General features: G+C 54.7%; 1 long non-coding RNA gene across 2 annotated transcripts in view; it reads right to left on the reverse strand.

Moving 5' to 3' along the window:
* LOC149443745 (uncharacterized) overlaps positions 1 to 7,801 on the reverse strand; it is a 32,144-nt gene extending 24,343 nt beyond the window's left edge. The window contains exon 1 of one of the 2 annotated variants that reach the window (XR_016306622.1): positions 6,756 to 7,801. This is a non-coding gene — a long non-coding RNA (uncharacterized LOC149443745). Of the gene's footprint in view, positions 1 to 2,128; positions 3,010 to 6,755 lie in introns of those variants that run through there. The other variant, XR_016306623.1, reaches the window with a different exon arrangement.
* Positions 7,802 to 18,200: the final 10,399 nt, after the last annotated feature.

The raw sequence follows: 18,200 nt of genomic DNA on the forward strand, positions 1-18,200 counted from the left end.
ATAGTGAAAGAAGCAGTAGACTGATGAGCTCACACCCGTCACTCTGCTCTCTCCTCCTAACCGCATGCCCCTTACACGAGTATTGCAGCAGAACTGATTCACTTCTTGTGCTGCGGCTTCTCTCTGGTCAAATCTGAACTCTGCTGTACAGGGATTTTAAGAGTCAAATATCAAGTCAAAGTGTAGGCACTTGCATCATTCAATGTAATAATTATATATAAGCAGTAGACGAGCACATAAATGCTGCATTCTAGTCCATGGGGCGTCATTTTAAATGACTCATTCAGGGCAGAGAAATATTTTTTAAAAATGTGAGAGCCCATAAAGCTGCCCGTACATTTCACCTCCCACAAACCTATATGGATCAGGCCATATGAGCAGAGATGCAGTATGGATCCTTTTTATGCAGGATCTTTCAGCTAGCAAGATCCTGTAAAAATGTCGGCAGCCGTCAAAGGACAAGTTCACCTTTCGTAACGTTAAACCCAAACTCAGGGTGTAAAATGTAATATGTTGTTATGATCAGACTGGGCCCTGTGGGGGATCTTCTCCCCTCTCGCTGTCAAATTTTTAAAACCGTGGCCGTGTAGGGCTCCGCCCACACAGTCACCTGTGGATGAGAGACTACAAGTCCCAAGAGCCTTAGCGGCTGTCAGCTTTAGTCCTCAATAAACTACTACTGTGCTGTGAAGTGCCGTGGTAGTTCATTCATTTTTCCTGTCAGTATATCTGTTGGCTCGTACATCCCTTTACGTGTAAGAAGATATACTAACAGATCTGCAGGAGACCCGCATGGCGCTGGCACAATGGTCTACGGGCTCCTGCAGACAGAAATAAGAAATGCACATTTATTTTACCTGCAAAAAAAAAAAAAGTGCAATAATTATTGTTTTTTAAAAGGTGAACTCATCCTTTAAAGGATACAGTCACCTTTTGTAACGTTACACCCATATTCAGGGTTACAATCACACCAGCCCCTGCACCCCCCCCCCCCATCACCGTTGTATCTGCTAATGGGGGATCTTCTCCCCCCTGCTAGCTGTCAAAATGTAAAATAAAAACTGCTATGCGGGGCTCCGGCAGCGTCACTCATTCACAGTATTCTGTGAATGGGAAAACTACAAGTCCCAGCAGCCTTTCCAGTTGTCAGTTTGTGGTTTTCAACCAACTATCACGCCAGTCCACAGCACCATGGTAGTTCATTGAGCCTTCCTGTCAGTAAGTATCTGCTTGCCCATACGGGATGTACAAGCAAGCAGATTCTGGCTGTGGTGGGAGCACAGCCTGCCTGTCCTCCAATGGGCAAGATTTATTTTTAATAGTAATGGCGGCGATCAGCAACTTATAGCATGACTGCGGCGGGCATTCTGACACTGGGGGGAACTGACTTGATGTCACTGACATCCCCAGTGACACCAATACACTGATCAGTGCTAATAAAAAGCGCTGACACTGTACTAATGGCACTGGTCAGGAAGGGGTTAGCATGTGGGGCGATCAAAGGGTTAACTGTGTGCTGTGTAAGCCATGCAAAGCATTGTGCAGTAGCTGACAGGGGAGAGCACTGTATTGTTTACATACAGTTCTCTCCCTCCGTCAGTAATGCTCCTCAATCACCGGGACCCGGTGACTGACAGCTAAGGCTGCGAATAGCTGCACGGGTAGGGGCGTGCACGGCTCAGAAATGCAAAATGACGTATATATACAGGTGATTTTGCGCACCCCTGCCGCCCTGTAGCAGTATATCTTCTATAGGGCGGCAGGAAAGCGGTTCACTGAAAGTACAAATACGAGGTAACCTGATAAGACTTCTTTTCTGATCTTCTGGAGTTTAATGGACACTAGCTAGATCAAAGCTGAGCACATAGATCTTGAAGATCTGAACTTCAGCTTCCCTTCAGTCTTACACAGTTGTACAGACTTCTCTGCTCTACTGACATGGCATGATTTCACTGCACACTGAGCTTCTCACAGTGTGCATCACAAGTCAGAGCCCACCTTATTTCCTTGCTGGAGGACGTCAAGCATCTATTCTTTCCTCCCCGGCCTTCCTGTCCCTGGTCCACCCTTTTCATTCATTGGATTTCACTTTCAATCATGAAGATTCGGCATCACATGTGTGCATTACCTGGAGTGATTTGTGTGCCAACCAAGCCTGCCGAGAGTGCCACTGCTGAGAGACGGACATCCAACCATCAAAGCATTTTGATTTTTGCACAAATCGTCCTAAGAGTCAGCCCACTGCTTGTATCAGAACTGAGGACCTATGAGAGGAGTACTGAGGCAGGGTGCTGTGATCATTTCAGAAGGCCAGCATCCCACTAGCACCTCTCACCAGCCATTGCATAGGGAAGCACAGAGACCCAGTGATGTCTAAACAAGCTATATAGTGAAAACAGAAAGTTTCCTTTTAAAACTCATCAGCATGTTGATGGGGATGGAAAGACTTCAGCTTCAAAGGAAACCCTGAGGAACATATCGAGGTGACCCTTTCTTCTGAGAATTGTAGTACCCGCCATGATACTTTGGATCATCCTTCACAAGTACAGAGATGAGGAATTCTAACAGTTTTCTGACATTCACAGCATGCTTGTTCCAGGCATTGAAGCCAAACTACCAGGCACATAGCATTTTCAGAAGACCAACAATGGCCACAAAAGCAGACCCATACTTCTCATGACAGGTAGACTTTGAAGGAAACGAATGCATGAAACAATATGGAGATCATTATGGAACACTCTGAAAATGCTATTTGCCTGGCTGTCTCTAGAATCCATACTTTGAAACACCAACTTGAAGCCAGCATGCAGGTTAGAAAGCAGGGATGCACCGATACCATTTTCTGATCGGCCAGTACCGATACTTTCGGTCAAGTACTCGCCGATACCGATTGCCGATACTTTGTGGTGCGATGTGCGTCAATACAAAATGTATGAACACAAATTGCACCACAAAGACCAGCATGCAATGTGAACAGGAATGCAATTTCTGTCCAAAACAAATGCGGTTTCCCCACTGGACAGGAGCGGTGAAGGGAGTTTTCCCGCAGCGGAGAGTGGGCAGTGGGGATGTATACCATGGTGGCAGATACTCCATATTCTCAGCGGTAGGAGAGGAGACAAAGACGCCGACATCTGAAATCCCTGCCGATTTCTCTCCTCACCTTGCAGCAATGACAGTTCAGGCTAGAGGACTATTGATGTCACATGGACGGTGCTGACCAATCAGATGCCACAGGGATGTTGGATTCCTATCTCCTGACGCCCGGGACATGTAGTTCCGGGCGCTGGGCAGGTAGTTTCATTCTACCTTTAGGTCTGCTGCGGGCAAGCAGCAGGGCTCACCTGTCAGGTGAGGCAATAGGTGGCAGCGCTGCTGTTGACTGCGTTGCACAGTGCCAGCCTCTCCGCACCCCCGTCGTGTGCTCTCCCCGTTGGGTAGAGGGGAGGGAGAAGAGCGGACGAGTCCCCTCCCCTTCTTGTGCTGACTCGGAAGTGACGTTATGATGTCACTTCCGGGTCCCCGTTGAGAGATTGTAGAGCAATCCCCATAGGAACAGAGGGGAGACATCCAGAGTCTTTTAGACCTTGGATGTCTCGAAGAGAACCTGTCACCAAAAATCATCACATAGGGGAAGTTGTCCCCGTGATTAAAAAAAAACTTTTTTTTTACAATTATAAACAATGAAAGTTACACCCAAGCACATGCCATCCCCCCAAAAAGGCCGGCACCCCCACACATACAAAAACGTACAAAACGTAAAAGCACACGCTGGGACGCCTACGCATCAAACCGTCGATTGCGATACGTTACATATCGCCGCGCACGCCAGAATGAGAGCGATAATTCTAGCACCAGACCTCCTCCGTAATACTAAACTGGTGACCTATAAAGGAGCTTTAAAAGTGTCACCTATAGAAAATACAGGGTACTGAAGCTCCTCGCCATTTCACAAGTGCGCACAAATTTAAGGATGACAAGTTGGATATCTATTTATTCGCTGCAACCTCGGCTTTTAGATTTTACAGAAAATAGGGTCATTTATTGCTTTTTTTGTGCCCTAAAATTAACATACTTGTATTTTTTACTGAAATTTTGCGATAATATGGGACATAAAAAATTGGAACTACCACTATTTTATTCTCTAGGGTCTCTGCTTTCAGGAAATATATATTTGGGTGTTATGCCATCTTCAGGCTTAAAATGATTTTTTAAATGTGTGCAAAAATGGCAAAAACGTCTCTGGCAGCCAAAGGGATAAAGTATAAGCCCTGACCCACCCATTCCTGACGAGCAGCCAATCGGTGCTCAGTACACTGCAAGGTCTCTCTCCTCCTTGCTAGTCCCCGGGTGCAGTGCTGGAGAGAGGGGGGGGGAGGGGGAGGAGATAAACAGCGCAATGTTAAAAATATGACACGTTTAAGTCGCCATAAAGTCTCTTTTGCTTTTAAAACAAGTAGATTGTCATGAGGGACAAGTAGATTGGGGCCCCGATTTAGTCCCTGGACACGTCGTTTATCAAACATTTCCACCCCCCTGTGCCATCTCGCCCGTACTGTCATCGCTGCAAGGAGAGGAGAGAAAGCCGCTTCACAGGTCTGCAGATTTGAAATCCCCACAACTATCTATTCTCTCCTTGCAGCGATGACAGTCCGGGCAAGGCGGCTTCTGATTGGTCAGCACCGTCCATGTGTCCATAACAGGAAGTGAGAGGAAATCCATGCAAACTGGACCCCCCAGATCACCAGAACTAGTGTCCCCATCGGAAGATTTCCCCTCTATCACTTTTCTGGGGACAACCCAAAATGTGGGATCGTCTTTCCCATTCACTTTGGATGATGATGGTAAACAGGACAAACAGAGAGGGGGGATCTCCCCAACAATGGGGGCACACACAGCAATAAACACTGACAGGGGCTCCAATCATCTCCACTCCATCCAAATCTAAACATGACTTTCCTTTACTTATTTCATTTCTTTTAATATTTAGATTTGTTTTCAGTATTCCTCAGTGATTGTATGACACGGATCTCTTTATGAAGAGTGGGGGAGGGGCGGGGAAGTGATATTTGGGGGATTATAGCTCTGTATTCATTTCCTTTATGAATGGCTGATATGGGGGGGGGGGGTCTGGCACAGCTGCTGGGGGGATTATTGGGGGGGTTTCTGCACAATGCTGGGGTACTATAGAATGAATACATGGAGAGAAATGAGATGTATTCTGTGCAGGCATGGGGGGGGGGGGCAGAAACACTGGAGGGGGGGATGGGGGAAGTTGTAGTAACACTGGGGGGGCAGAAATACTGGGGTGGAGGACAGATACACTGGGGGGATGGGGGCAGTTGTGGTAACACTGGGGGGGGGGATGGGGGAAGTTGTGGTAACATGGGGGGGCAGAAACACTGGGGTGGAGGACAGATACACTGGGGGGATGGGGGCAGTTGTGGTATCACTGGGGGGGGATGGGGGAAGTTGTGGTAACATGGGGGGGCAGATACACTGGGGGGATGGGGGCAGTTGTAGGAACACTGGGGGGGGGGATGGGGGAAGTTGTGGTAACATGGGGGGGCAGATACACTGGGGGGATGGGGGCAGTTGTGGTAACACTGAAGGGGGAGGGAAGTTGTGGTAACATGGGGGGGGCAGATACACTGGGGGGATGGGGGCAGTTGTAGGAACACTGGGGGGGGATGGGGGAAGTTGTGGTAACATGGGGGGCAGATACACTGGGGAGAATGGGGGAAGTTGTTGTAACATGGGGGGGGGCAGAAAACTGGGGGGGGAATGGGGGAAGTTGTTGTAACACAGGGGGGGGGGGGCAGAAACACTGGCGGGATGGGGGAAATTGTTGAAACACGGAGGGAGCAGAAAGACTGGGGGGGGGGGATGGGGGAAGTTGTTGTAACACGGGGGGGGCAGAAACACTGGGGGGGGGATGGAAGAAGTTGTTGTAACACGGGGGGGGGGGAAGAAACACTGGCAGGATGGGGGAAATTGTTGAAACACGGAGGGAGCAGAAAGACTAGGGGGGGATGGGGGAAGTTGTTGTAACACGGGGGGGGGGGGCAGAGACACTGGGGGGGGAATGGGGGAAGTTGTTGTAACACGGGGGGGGGCAGAAACACTGGGGTGGAGGGAAGAAACACTGGGAGGAAGGGGGATGTGGGTAGTTGTTGTAACGGGGGGGGGGGGGGGGGGAACACTGTCGGGGATGTGGACAGTTGTGGTAAACGGGGGGGGGGGGGGGAGGATGGGGGCAGTTGTAACACTAGGGGGGGGGCAGAAACACGGGGGGTATGGGGGCAGTTGTAACACTGGGGAGGAGGGCAAAAACACTGGGGGGGGCATTGGGGAAGTTGTGGTAAAACGGGGGGGGGCAGAAAGACTCGGGGAGAAGGTGGGGGCGCTTGTAGAAACACTGGGGGCAGAAACAGTGTGGGGGGAAATTGTAATACGGGGGGGCACAGAAAAACTGGGTGGGGGGCCATTGGGGAAGTTGTGGTAAAACAGAGGGGCAGAAAGACTGGGGGAAGGTGGGGGCAGTTGTGGTAACACTGAGGGGGGGCAGAAACACTGGGGGGGGCAGGTTTGGTAAAACTGGGGGGGGGGGCAGTTGAGGTTACACTGGGGGGGTCGAAGCTCCAGGTATGTCCCCCCCCCATCATTTATTTGTCTCTCAATAGATAAAATCCCCCCCACATCATCCAGCACTCCCTCGGCCTCTTCCTCCTCCCCACCCCCGGCCTTCTCCTCACCTGGGCTCCCCCGGTCTCCATCTTGCCCACCCCGGACCCCGTTTCTCTCAGCTCCCGTCTGTCTCCTCCATCCCTCCTCGGGCTCCTATTACTCTCTGTGACATCAAAAGATGGCTGCCGAAGGAAAGCCATGTCTATAACGTTTAATGGAGCTGATTGGGAAGGGAGACACCTATGGCGGGGAGCGGTATTACCGCCATGGAACACATACAGGCACAGTGACATCTGGAGGCAGAATTTAGGAAAACCCACTAAAGTCACCACAACACTGATTCATTCTATGGGAAAATCAATAAAATAGCAGATTTAGTTTGGTTTTCAGTAAAAATATGTAGGCCCGAAAAGTGACGCTGTGATTGGCAGAGTGATTAGCTCCACCTCCAGGCTCTGATTGGCAGAGTGATTAGCTCCGCCTCCAGGCTGCCTCTGACCTCACTTCCTTTCTGGTTGTTGAGCGATACAGATCGTCAGAGCGGTTCTCCTGCAACTGACTGCGATCATTAGCATTTCTATTGCTGATATCATTATATTATTCTTTAGTAGTGGGAAATATTTATATTTTTAGCCACTTTGAGGTCATCCAGCACCATCACGATGCCACGACCTTCACGACGCCCATCCCGTGGAAGGTCTTCACATCAGGTGAACGGAGGGTCTCCGATCGCCCATCGGACGAGGTCCAGGGTCCAACGTCATCGGAGACGGGAGGAGGCCTCCACCCACCGCAGCCGTTCACCAAGAGAGCGAGCCCGGGCCCCTGAGCACCCTCCACCACCGGCCATGGAACAGCGCGCCGGGGCCCCTGAGCACCCCCCAGCCATGGAGCAGCGCGCCGAGGAGGAGGTAATTCTCTGTCCCATCTGTTTGGCAGGTTATGAAGATGGAGAGGACACGACCATCCTGGCCTGCGCTCACGAGTTCCACACCAGCTGTATCCACCGATGGCTTGAAGAGAGCGCCACCTGTCCAATCTGCAGGACTGCTATTCCCAACCAGCAGGACGACCAGCCACTCCTCCCTGAGGACATACAGGAAGTCATGATTGAAGACATCCAGTTTGGATATGAAATAGATGAAAATGGTGATGTAGACTTGCATGTCATTGTATTCCTCAGGGTGCAGGTAATGTAAATGGGAACTGTTACTGTGTACAGTGTATATATTTTTAAATTCTTTATATATTATTTTTAATATTTATATTTATATTATATATGTTACATGTTTATCTGTTTTAGCCTTTAAGTAGTTATTGTATTAATGCTTTGAGAAAAAAAAAAAAAAAAAAAAAAAAAAAATTTAAAAACCAAAAAAAAAAAAAATTTTATTATTATATATTTTTAGATGTTTTATGATTATAGTAATGTTAACTAATGCTTTGCAACGATGGGGCGCAATTCCCCCCCCGCTGACACCAACGATGGGGCGCAATTCCCCCCCCGCTGACACCAACGATGGGGCGCAATTCCCCCCCCGCTGACACCAACGATGGGGCGCAATTCCCCCCCCGCTGACACCAACGATGGGGCGCAATTCCCCCCCCGCTGACACCAACGATGGGGCGCAATTCCCCCCCCGCTGACACCAACGATGGGGCGCAATTCCCCCCCCGCTGACACCAACGATGGGGCGCAATTCCCCCCCCGCTGACACCAACGATGGGGCGCAATTCCCCCCCCGCTGACACCAACGATGGGGCGCAATTCCCCCCCCGCTGACACCAACGATGGGGCGCAATTCCCCCCCCGCTGACACCAACGATGGGGCGCAATTCCCCCCCCGCTGACACCAACGATGGGGCGCAATTCCCCCCCCGCTGACACCAACGATGGGGCGCAATTCCCCCCCCGCTGACACCAACGATGGGGCGCAATTCCCCCCCCGCTGACACCAACGATGGGGCGCAATTCCCCCCCCGCTGACACCAACGATGGGGCGCAATTCCCCCCCCGCTGACACCAACGATGGGGCGCAATTCCCCCCCCGCTGACACCAACGATGGGGCGCAATTCCCCCCCCGCTGACACCAACGATGGGGCGCAATTCCCCCCCCGCTGACACCAACGATGGGGCGCAATTCCCCCCCCGCTGACACCAACGATGGGGCGCAATTCCCCCCCCGCTGACACCAACGATGGGGCGCAATTCCCCCCCCGCTGACACCAACGATGGGGCGCAATTCCCCCCCCGCTGACACCAACGATGGGGCGCAATTCCCCCCCCGCTGACACCAACGATGGGGCGCAATTCCCCCCCCGCTGACACCAACGATGGGGCGCAATTCCCCCCCCGCTGACACCAACGATGGGGCGCAATTCCCCCCCCGCTGACACCAACGATGGGGCGCAATTCCCCCCCCCGCTGACACCAACGATGGGGCGCAATTCCCCCCCCCGCTGACACCAACGATGGGGCGCAATTCCCCCCCCGCTGACACCAACGATGGGGCGCAATTCCCCCCCCGCTGACACCAACGATGGGGCGCAATTCCCCCCCCGCTGACACCAACGATGGGGCGCAATTCCCCCCCCGCTGACACCAACGATGGGGCGCAATTCCCCCCCCGCTGACACCAACGATGGGGCGCAATTCCCCCCCCGCTGACACCAACGATGGGGCGCAATTCCCCCCCCGCTGACACCAACGATGGGGCGCAATTCCCCCCCCGCTGACACCAACGATGGGGCGCAATTCCCCCCCCGCTGACACCAACGATGGGGCGCAATTCCCCCCCCGCTGACACCAACGATGGGGCGCAATTCCCCCCCCGCTGACACCAACGATGGGGCGCAATTCCCCCCCCGCTGACACCAACGATGGGGCGCAATTCCCCCCCCGCTGACACCAACGATGGGGCGCAATTCCCCCCCCGCTGACACCAACGATGGGGCGCAATTCCCCCCCCGCTGACACCAACGATGGGGCGCAATTCCCCCCCCGCTGACACCAACGATGGGGCGCAATTCCCCCCCCGCTGACACCAACGATGGGGCGCAATTCCCCCCCCGCTGACACCAACGATGGGGCGCAATTCCCCCCCCCGCTGACACCAACGATGGGGCGCAATTCCCCCCCCCGCTGACACCAACGATGGGGCGCAATTCCCCCCCCGCTGACACCAACGATGGGGCGCAATTCCCCCCCGCTGACACCAACGATGGGGCGCAATTCCCCCCCGCTGACACCAACGATGGGGCGCAATTCCCCCCCCGCTGACACCAACGATGGGGCGCAATTCCCCCCCCGCTGACACCAACGATGGGGCGCAATTCCCCCCCCGCTGACACCAACGATGGGGCGCAATTCCCCCCCCGCTGACACCAACGACGGGGCCCTATTCCTCCCCGCTGACACCAACGATGGGGAAACGATGGGGCACTATTCCTCCCCACTGGCACCAACGATGGGGCACTAATCCCCCCCACTGGCACCAACGATGGGGCACTAATCCCCCCCACTGGCACCAACGATGGGGCACTAATCCTTCGACTGACACCAACGATGGGGCAATATTCCTCCCCACTGACACCAACGATGGGGCAATATTCCTCCCCACTGACACCAAAGATGAGAAACTATTCCTCCCCACTGGCACCAACGATGGGGCACTAATCCTCCCCACTGGCACCAACGATGGGGCACTAATCCACCCCACTGGCACCAACGAAGGGGCACTAATCCTTCGACTGACACCAACGATGGGGCAATATTCCTCCCCACTGACACCAACGATGGGGCAATATTCCTCCCCACTGACACCAACGATGGGGCACCGTTCCTCCCCGCTGACACCAACGATGGGGCACCGTTCCTCCCCGCTGACACCAACGATGGGGCACCGTTCCTCCCCGCTGACACCAACGATGGGGCACCGTTCCTCCCCGCTGACACCAACGATGGGGCACCGTTCCTCCCCGCTGACACCAACGATGGGGCACCGTTCCTCCCCGCTGACACCAACGATGGGGCACCGTTCCTCCCCGCTGACACCAACGATGGGGCACCGTTCCTCCCCGCTGACACCAACGATGGGGCACCGTTCCTCCCCGCTGACACCAACGATGGGGCACCGTTCCTCCCCGCTGACACCAACGATGGGGCACCGTTCCTCCCCGCTGACACCAACGATGGGGCACCGTTCCTCCCCGCTGACACCAACGATGGGGCACCGTTCCTCCCCGCTGACACCAACGATGGGGCACCGTTCCTCCCCGCTGACACCAACGATGGGGCACCGTTCCTCCCCGCTGACACCAACGATGGGGCACCGTTCCTCCCCGCTGACACCAACGATGGGGCACCGTTCCTCCCCGCTGACACCAACGATGGGGCACCGTTCCTCCCCGCTGACACCAACGATGGGGCACCGTTCCTCCCCGCTGACACCAACGATGGGGCACCGTTCCTCCCCGCTGACACCAACGATGGGGCACCGTTCCTCCCCGCTGACACCAACGATGGGGCACCGTTCCTCCCCGCTGACACCAACGATGGGGCACCGTTCCTCCCCGCTGACACCAACGATGGGGCACCGTTCCTCCCCGCTGACACCAACGATGGGGCACCGTTCCTCCCCGCTGACACCAACGATGGGGCACCGTTCCTCCCCGCTGACACCAACGATGGGGCACCGTTCCTCCCCGCTGACACCAACGATGGGGCACCGTTCCTCCCCGCTGACACCAACGATGGGGCACCGTTCCTCCCCGCTGACACCAACGATGGGGCACCGTTCCTCCCCGCTGACACCAACGATGGGGCACCGTTCCTCCCCGCTGACACCAACGATGGGGCACCGTTCCTCCCCGCTGACACCAACGATGGGGCACCGTTCCTCCCCGCTGACACCAACGATGGGGCACCGTTCCTCCCCGCTGACACCAACGATGGGGCACCGTTCCTCCCCGCTGACACCAACGATGGGGCACCGTTCCTCCCCGCTGACACCAACGATGGGGCACCGTTCCTCCCCGCTGACACCAACGATGGGGCACCGTTCCTCCCCGCTGACACCAACGATGGGGCACCGTTCCTCCCCGCTGACACCAACGATGGGGCACCGTTCCTCCCCGCTGACACCAACGATGGGGCACCGTTCCTCCCCGCTGACACCAACGATGGGGCACCGTTCCTCCCCGCTGACACCAACGATGGGGCACCGTTCCTCCCCGCTGACACCAACGATGGGGCACCGTTCCTCCCCGCTGACACCAACGATGGGGCACCGTTCCTCCCCGCTGACACCAACGATGGGGCACCGTTCCTCCCCGCTGACACCAACGATGGGGCACCGTTCCTCCCCGCTGACACCAACGATGGGGCACCGTTCCTCCCCGCTGACACCAACGATGGGGCACCGTTCCTCCCCGCTGACACCAACGATGGGGCACCGTTCCTCCCCGCTGACACCAACGATGGGGCACCGTTCCTCCCCGCTGACACCAACGATGGGGCACCGTTCCTCCCCGCTGACACCAACGATGGGGCACCGTTCCTCCCCGCTGACACCAACGATGGGGCACCATTTCTGCAGCACTGACATGTTTACTCTGACAGCAACAGGGTGTTGCCCTCACAATATACAGGTCAGTCCTTGCAGTGCTGCAGGAGGAAATTTCTCATCCGCAGTTAAAAAAAGAACATATATGCCCAAGCATGGGGTCCGGGGGCGGTCAGTGGGTGGATCGCTCCTATGCTTTGGCATATATTTTTTTCACTTTTCTTCTGGTACAGAGTTCATCATCCACATTGATCCATGTGAATAGAGGAAACTGACACCAATGATGGGGCACTATTCCTCCCCACTGACACCAACGATGGGGCACTATTCCTCCCCACTGACACCAACGATGGGGCACTATTCCTCCCCACTGACACCAACGATGGGGCACTATTCCTCCCACTGATACCAACGATGAGGCACTATTCCTCCCACTGACACCAACGATGGGGCATTATTCCTCCCATAGACACCAACGATGGGGCATTATTCCTCCCATAGACACCAACGATGGGGCATTATTCCTCCCATAGACACCAACGATGGGGCACTATTTCTCCCCACTAACACCAACGATGGGGCACTATTCCTCCCCACTGACACCAACGATGGGGCACTATTCCTCCCCACTGACATCAACGATGGGGCACTATTCCTCCCCACTGACACCAACGATGGGGCACTATTCCTCCCCACTGACACCAACGATGGGGCACTATTCCTCCCCACTGACACCAACGATGGGGCACTATTCCTCCCCACTGACACCAACGATGGGGCACTATTCCTCCCCACTGACACCAACGATGGGGCACTATTCCTCCCCACTGACACCAACGATGGGGCACTATTCCTCCCCACTGACACCAACGATGGGGCACTATTCCTCCCCACTGACACCAACGATGGGGCACTATTCCTCCCCACTGACACCAACGATGGGGCACTATTCCTCCCCACTGACACCAACGATGGGGCACTATTCCTCCCCACTGACACCAACGATGGGGCACTATTCCTCCCCACTGACACCAACGATGGGGCACTATTCCTCCCCACTGACACCAACGATGGGGCACTATTCCTCCCCACTGACACAAACGATGGGGCACTATTCCTCCCACTGACACCAACGATGGGGCACTATTCCACTGACACCAACGATAGGGCACTATTCCTCCCCACTGACACCAACAATGGGGCAACAATGGGGAACTATTCCTCCCCACTGGCACCAACGATAGGGCACTATTCCTCCTCACTGACACCAAAGATGGGGCACTATTCCTTCCCCCTGATACCAACGATGGGGCAATATTCCTCCCACTAACTCCAAAGATGGGGCACTAATCCTCCCCACTGACACCAGCGATGAGGAACTATTCCTCCCCACTGACACCAGCGATGGGGCACTATTCCTCCCCACTGACACCAGCGATGGGGCACTATTCCTCCCCACTGACACCAGCGATGGGGCTCTATTCCTCCCACTGACACCAACGATGGGGCTCTATTCCTCCCACTGACACCAACGATGGGGCTCTATTCCTCCCACTGACACCAACGATGGGGCTCTATTCCTCCCACTGACACCAACGATGGGGCACTATTCCTTCCCCCTGATACCAACGATGGGGCACTATTCCTCCCACAGACACCAACGATGGGGCACTATTCCTCCCCCCTGATACCAACAATGGGGCAATATTCCTCCCACTAACTCCAAAGATGGGGCACCATTTATCCCACTGTCACTATTGATGAGCGATTTGAATGGAGGCTTTTTTTTTTTTTTTCTTAAGGAATTTGTTTCTTTTTTCTGTCCCTTGGGGCAATATTCTTCTCACTGAAACCAGTGATGGAGCACTATTCCTGCAACTGACACCAACAATGGGACTCTATTCCTTCCCACTGACACCTACGATGGGACACTATTTCTCCAACTGACACCAATGATGGGGCACTATTCCTCCCCACTGACACCAACAATGGGGCTCTATTCCTCCCACTGACACCAAAGATGGGGCACTATTCCTTGCCACTGACACCAACGATGGGACACTATTCCTCCCCACTGACACCAACGATGGGGCACTATTCCCCCCACTGACACCAACAATGGGGCAACGATGGGGCACTATTCCTCCCCACTGACACCAACGATGGGGCACTATTCCTCCCACAGATACCAACGATTGGGGCACTATTCCTCCCACAGACACCAACGATGGGGCACTATTCCTCCCCACTGACACCAACGATGGGGCACTATTCCTCCCACAGACACCAACGATTGGGGCACTATTCCTCCCACAGACACCAACGATTGGGGCACTATTCCTCCCCACTGACACCAACGATGGGGCATTATTCCTCCGCACTGATACCAACGATAAGGCACTATTCCTCCCCACTGACACCAACGATGGGGCACAATTCCTCCCCACTGACACCAACGATCGGGCACTATTCCTCCCCACTGACACCAACGATGGGGCACTTTTCCTCCCACAGACACCAACGATGGGGCACTATTCCTCCCCACAGACACCAACGATGGGGCACTATTCCTCCCCACTGACACCAACGATGGGGCACTATTCCTCCCCACTGACACCAACGATGGGGCATTATTCCTCCCCACTGACACCAACGATGGGGCACTATTCCTCCCCACTGACACCAACGATGGGGCACTATTCCCCCCACTGACACCAACAATGGGGCAACGATGGGGCACTATTCCTCCCCACTGACACCAACGATGGGGCACTATTCCTCCCCACTGACACCAACGATGGGGCACTATTCCTCCCCACTGACACCAACGATGGGGCACTATCCTCCCCACTGACACCAACGATGGGGCACTATTCCTCCCCACTGACACCAACGATGGGGCACTATTCCCCCCACTGACACCAACAATGAGGCAACGATGGGGCACTATTCCTCCCCACTGACACCAACGATGGGGCACTATTCCTCCCACAGATACCAACGATTGGGGCACTATTCCTCCCACAGACACCAACGATGGGGCACTATTCCTCCCCACTGACACCAACGATGGGGCACTATTCCTCCCCACTGACACCAACGATGGGGCACTATTCCTCCCACAGACACCAACGATGGGGCACTATTCCTCCCACAGACACCAACGATGGGGCACTATTCCTCCCACAGACACCAACGATGGGGCACTATTCCTCCCACAGACACCAACGATGGGGCACTATTCCTCCCACAGACACCAACGATGGGGCACTATTCCTCCCACAGACACCAACGATGGGGCACTATTCCTCCCACAGACACCAACGATGGGGCACTATTCCTCCCACAGACACCAACGATGGGGCACTATTCCTCCCACAGACACCAACGATGGGGCACTATTCCTCCCACAGACACCAACGATGGGGCACTATTCCTCCCACAGACACCAACGATGGGGCACTATTCCTCCCCACAGACACCAACGATAAGGCACTATTCCTCCCCACTGACACCAACGATGGGGCACTCTTCCTCCCCACTGACACCAACGATGGGGCACTCTTCCTCCCCACTGACACCAACGATGGGGCACTCTTCCTCCCCACTGACACCAACGATGGGGCACTCTTCCTCCCCACTGACACCAACGATGGGGCACTCTTCCTCCCCACTGACACCAACGATGGGGCACTCTTCCTCCCCACTGACACCAACGATGGGGCACTATTCCTACCACTGATACCAATGATGGGGCACTATTCCTCCCACTGATACCAATGATGGGGCACTATTCCTACCACTGACACCAACGATGGGGCACTATTCCTCCCACTGATACCAATGATGGGGCACTATTCCTCCCGCTGATACTAATGATGGGGCACTATTCCTCCCACTGACACCAATGATGGGGCACTATTTCTGCAGCACTGACATATTTACTCTGACAGCAACAGGGTGTTGCCCTCACAATATACAGGTCAGTCCTTGCAGTGCTGCAGGAGGAGATTTCTCATCTGCAGTTAAAAAAAGAACGTATATGCCCAAGCATGGGGTCCGGGGGCAGTCAGTGGGTGCATCGCTGCTATGCTTTGGCATATATTTTTTTCACTTTTCTTCTAGTACAGATTTCTTCATCCACATTGATCCATGTGAATAGAGGAAACTGACACCAACGACGGGGCACTATTCCTCCCCACTGACACCAACGACGGGGCACTATTCCTCCCCACTGACACCAACGACGGGGCACTATTCCTCCCCACTGACACCAACGACGGGGCACTATTCCTCCCCACTGACACCAACGACGGGGCACTATTCCTCCCCACTGACACCAACGACGGGGCACTATTCCTCCCCACTGACACCAACGACGGGGCACTATTCCTCCCCACTGACACCAACGACGGGGCACTATTCCTCCCCACTGACACCAACGACGGGGCACTATTCCTCCCCACTGACACCAACGACGGGGCACTATTCCTCCCCACTGACACCAACGACGGGGCACCATTCCTCCCCACTGACACCAACGACGGGGCACCATTCCTCCCCACTGACACCAACGACGGGGCACTATTCCTCCCCACTGACACCAACGACGGGGCACTATTCCTCCCCACTGACACCAACGACGGGGCACTATTCCTCCCCACTGACACCAACGACGGGGCACTATTCCTCCCCACTGACACCAACGACGGGGCACTATTCCTCCCCACTGACACCAACGACGGGGCACTATTCCTCCCCACTGACACCAACGACGGGGCACTATTCCTCCCCACTGACACCAACGACGGGGCACTATTCCTCCCCACTGACACCAACGACGGGGCACTATTCCTCCCCACTGACACCAACAATGGGGCAACAATGGGGAACTATTCCTCCCCACTGGCACCAACAATGGGGCAACAATGGGGAACTATTCCTCCCCCTGATACCAACGATGGGGCAATATTCCTCCCACTAACTCCAAAGATTGGACACTATTCCTCCCCACTGACACCAACGATGGGGAACTATTCCTCCCCACTGACACCAGCGCGGGGGCACTATTCCTCCCCACTGACACCAAGGATGGGGCATTATTCCTCTCCACTGACACCAACGATGGGGCACTATTCCTCCCACTGACACCAACGATGGGGCACTATTCCTCCCACTGACACCAACGATGGGGCACTATTCCTCCCACTGACACCAACGATGGGGCACTATTCCTCCCACTGACACCAACGATGGGGCACTATTCCTCCCACTGACACCAACGATGGGGCACTATTCCTCCCACTGACACCAACGATGGGGCACTATTCCTCCCACTGACACCAACGATGGGGCACTATTCCTCCCACTGACACCAACGATGGGGCACTATTCCTCCCACTGACACCAACGATGGGGCACTATTTATCCAACTGACACCAACGATGGGGCACTATTCCTTCCCCCTGATACCAACGATGGGGCTCTATTCCTCCCACTGACACCAACAATGGGGCACTATTTATCCAACTGACACCAATGATGGGGCACTATTCCTTCCCCCTGATACCAACGATGGGGCAATATTCCTCCCACTAACTCCAAAGATGGGGAACTATTCCTCCCCACTGACACCAGCGATGAGGAACTATTCCTCCCCACTGACACCAGCGATGGGGCACTATTCCTCCCCACTGACACCAACTATGGGGCACTATTCCTCCCCACTGACACCAACTATGGGGCACTATTCCTCCCCACTGACACCAACTATGGGACACTATTCCTCCCCACTGACACCAACGATGGGGCACTATTCCTCCCCCCTGATACCAACAATGGGGCAATATTCCTCCCACTAACTCCAAAGATGGGGCACCATTTATCCCACTGTCACTATTGATGAGCGCTGTGAATGGAGGCTTTTTTTTTTTTTTTCTTAAGGAATT

Source organism: Staurois parvus, unplaced genomic scaffold, assembly GCF_062004578.1.
Source record: "Staurois parvus isolate SC_StPar_1 unplaced genomic scaffold, SC_StPar_1.0 ptg000833l, whole genome shotgun sequence".
NCBI classification, from domain to species: Eukaryota; Metazoa; Chordata; class Amphibia; order Anura; family Ranidae; genus Staurois; species Staurois parvus.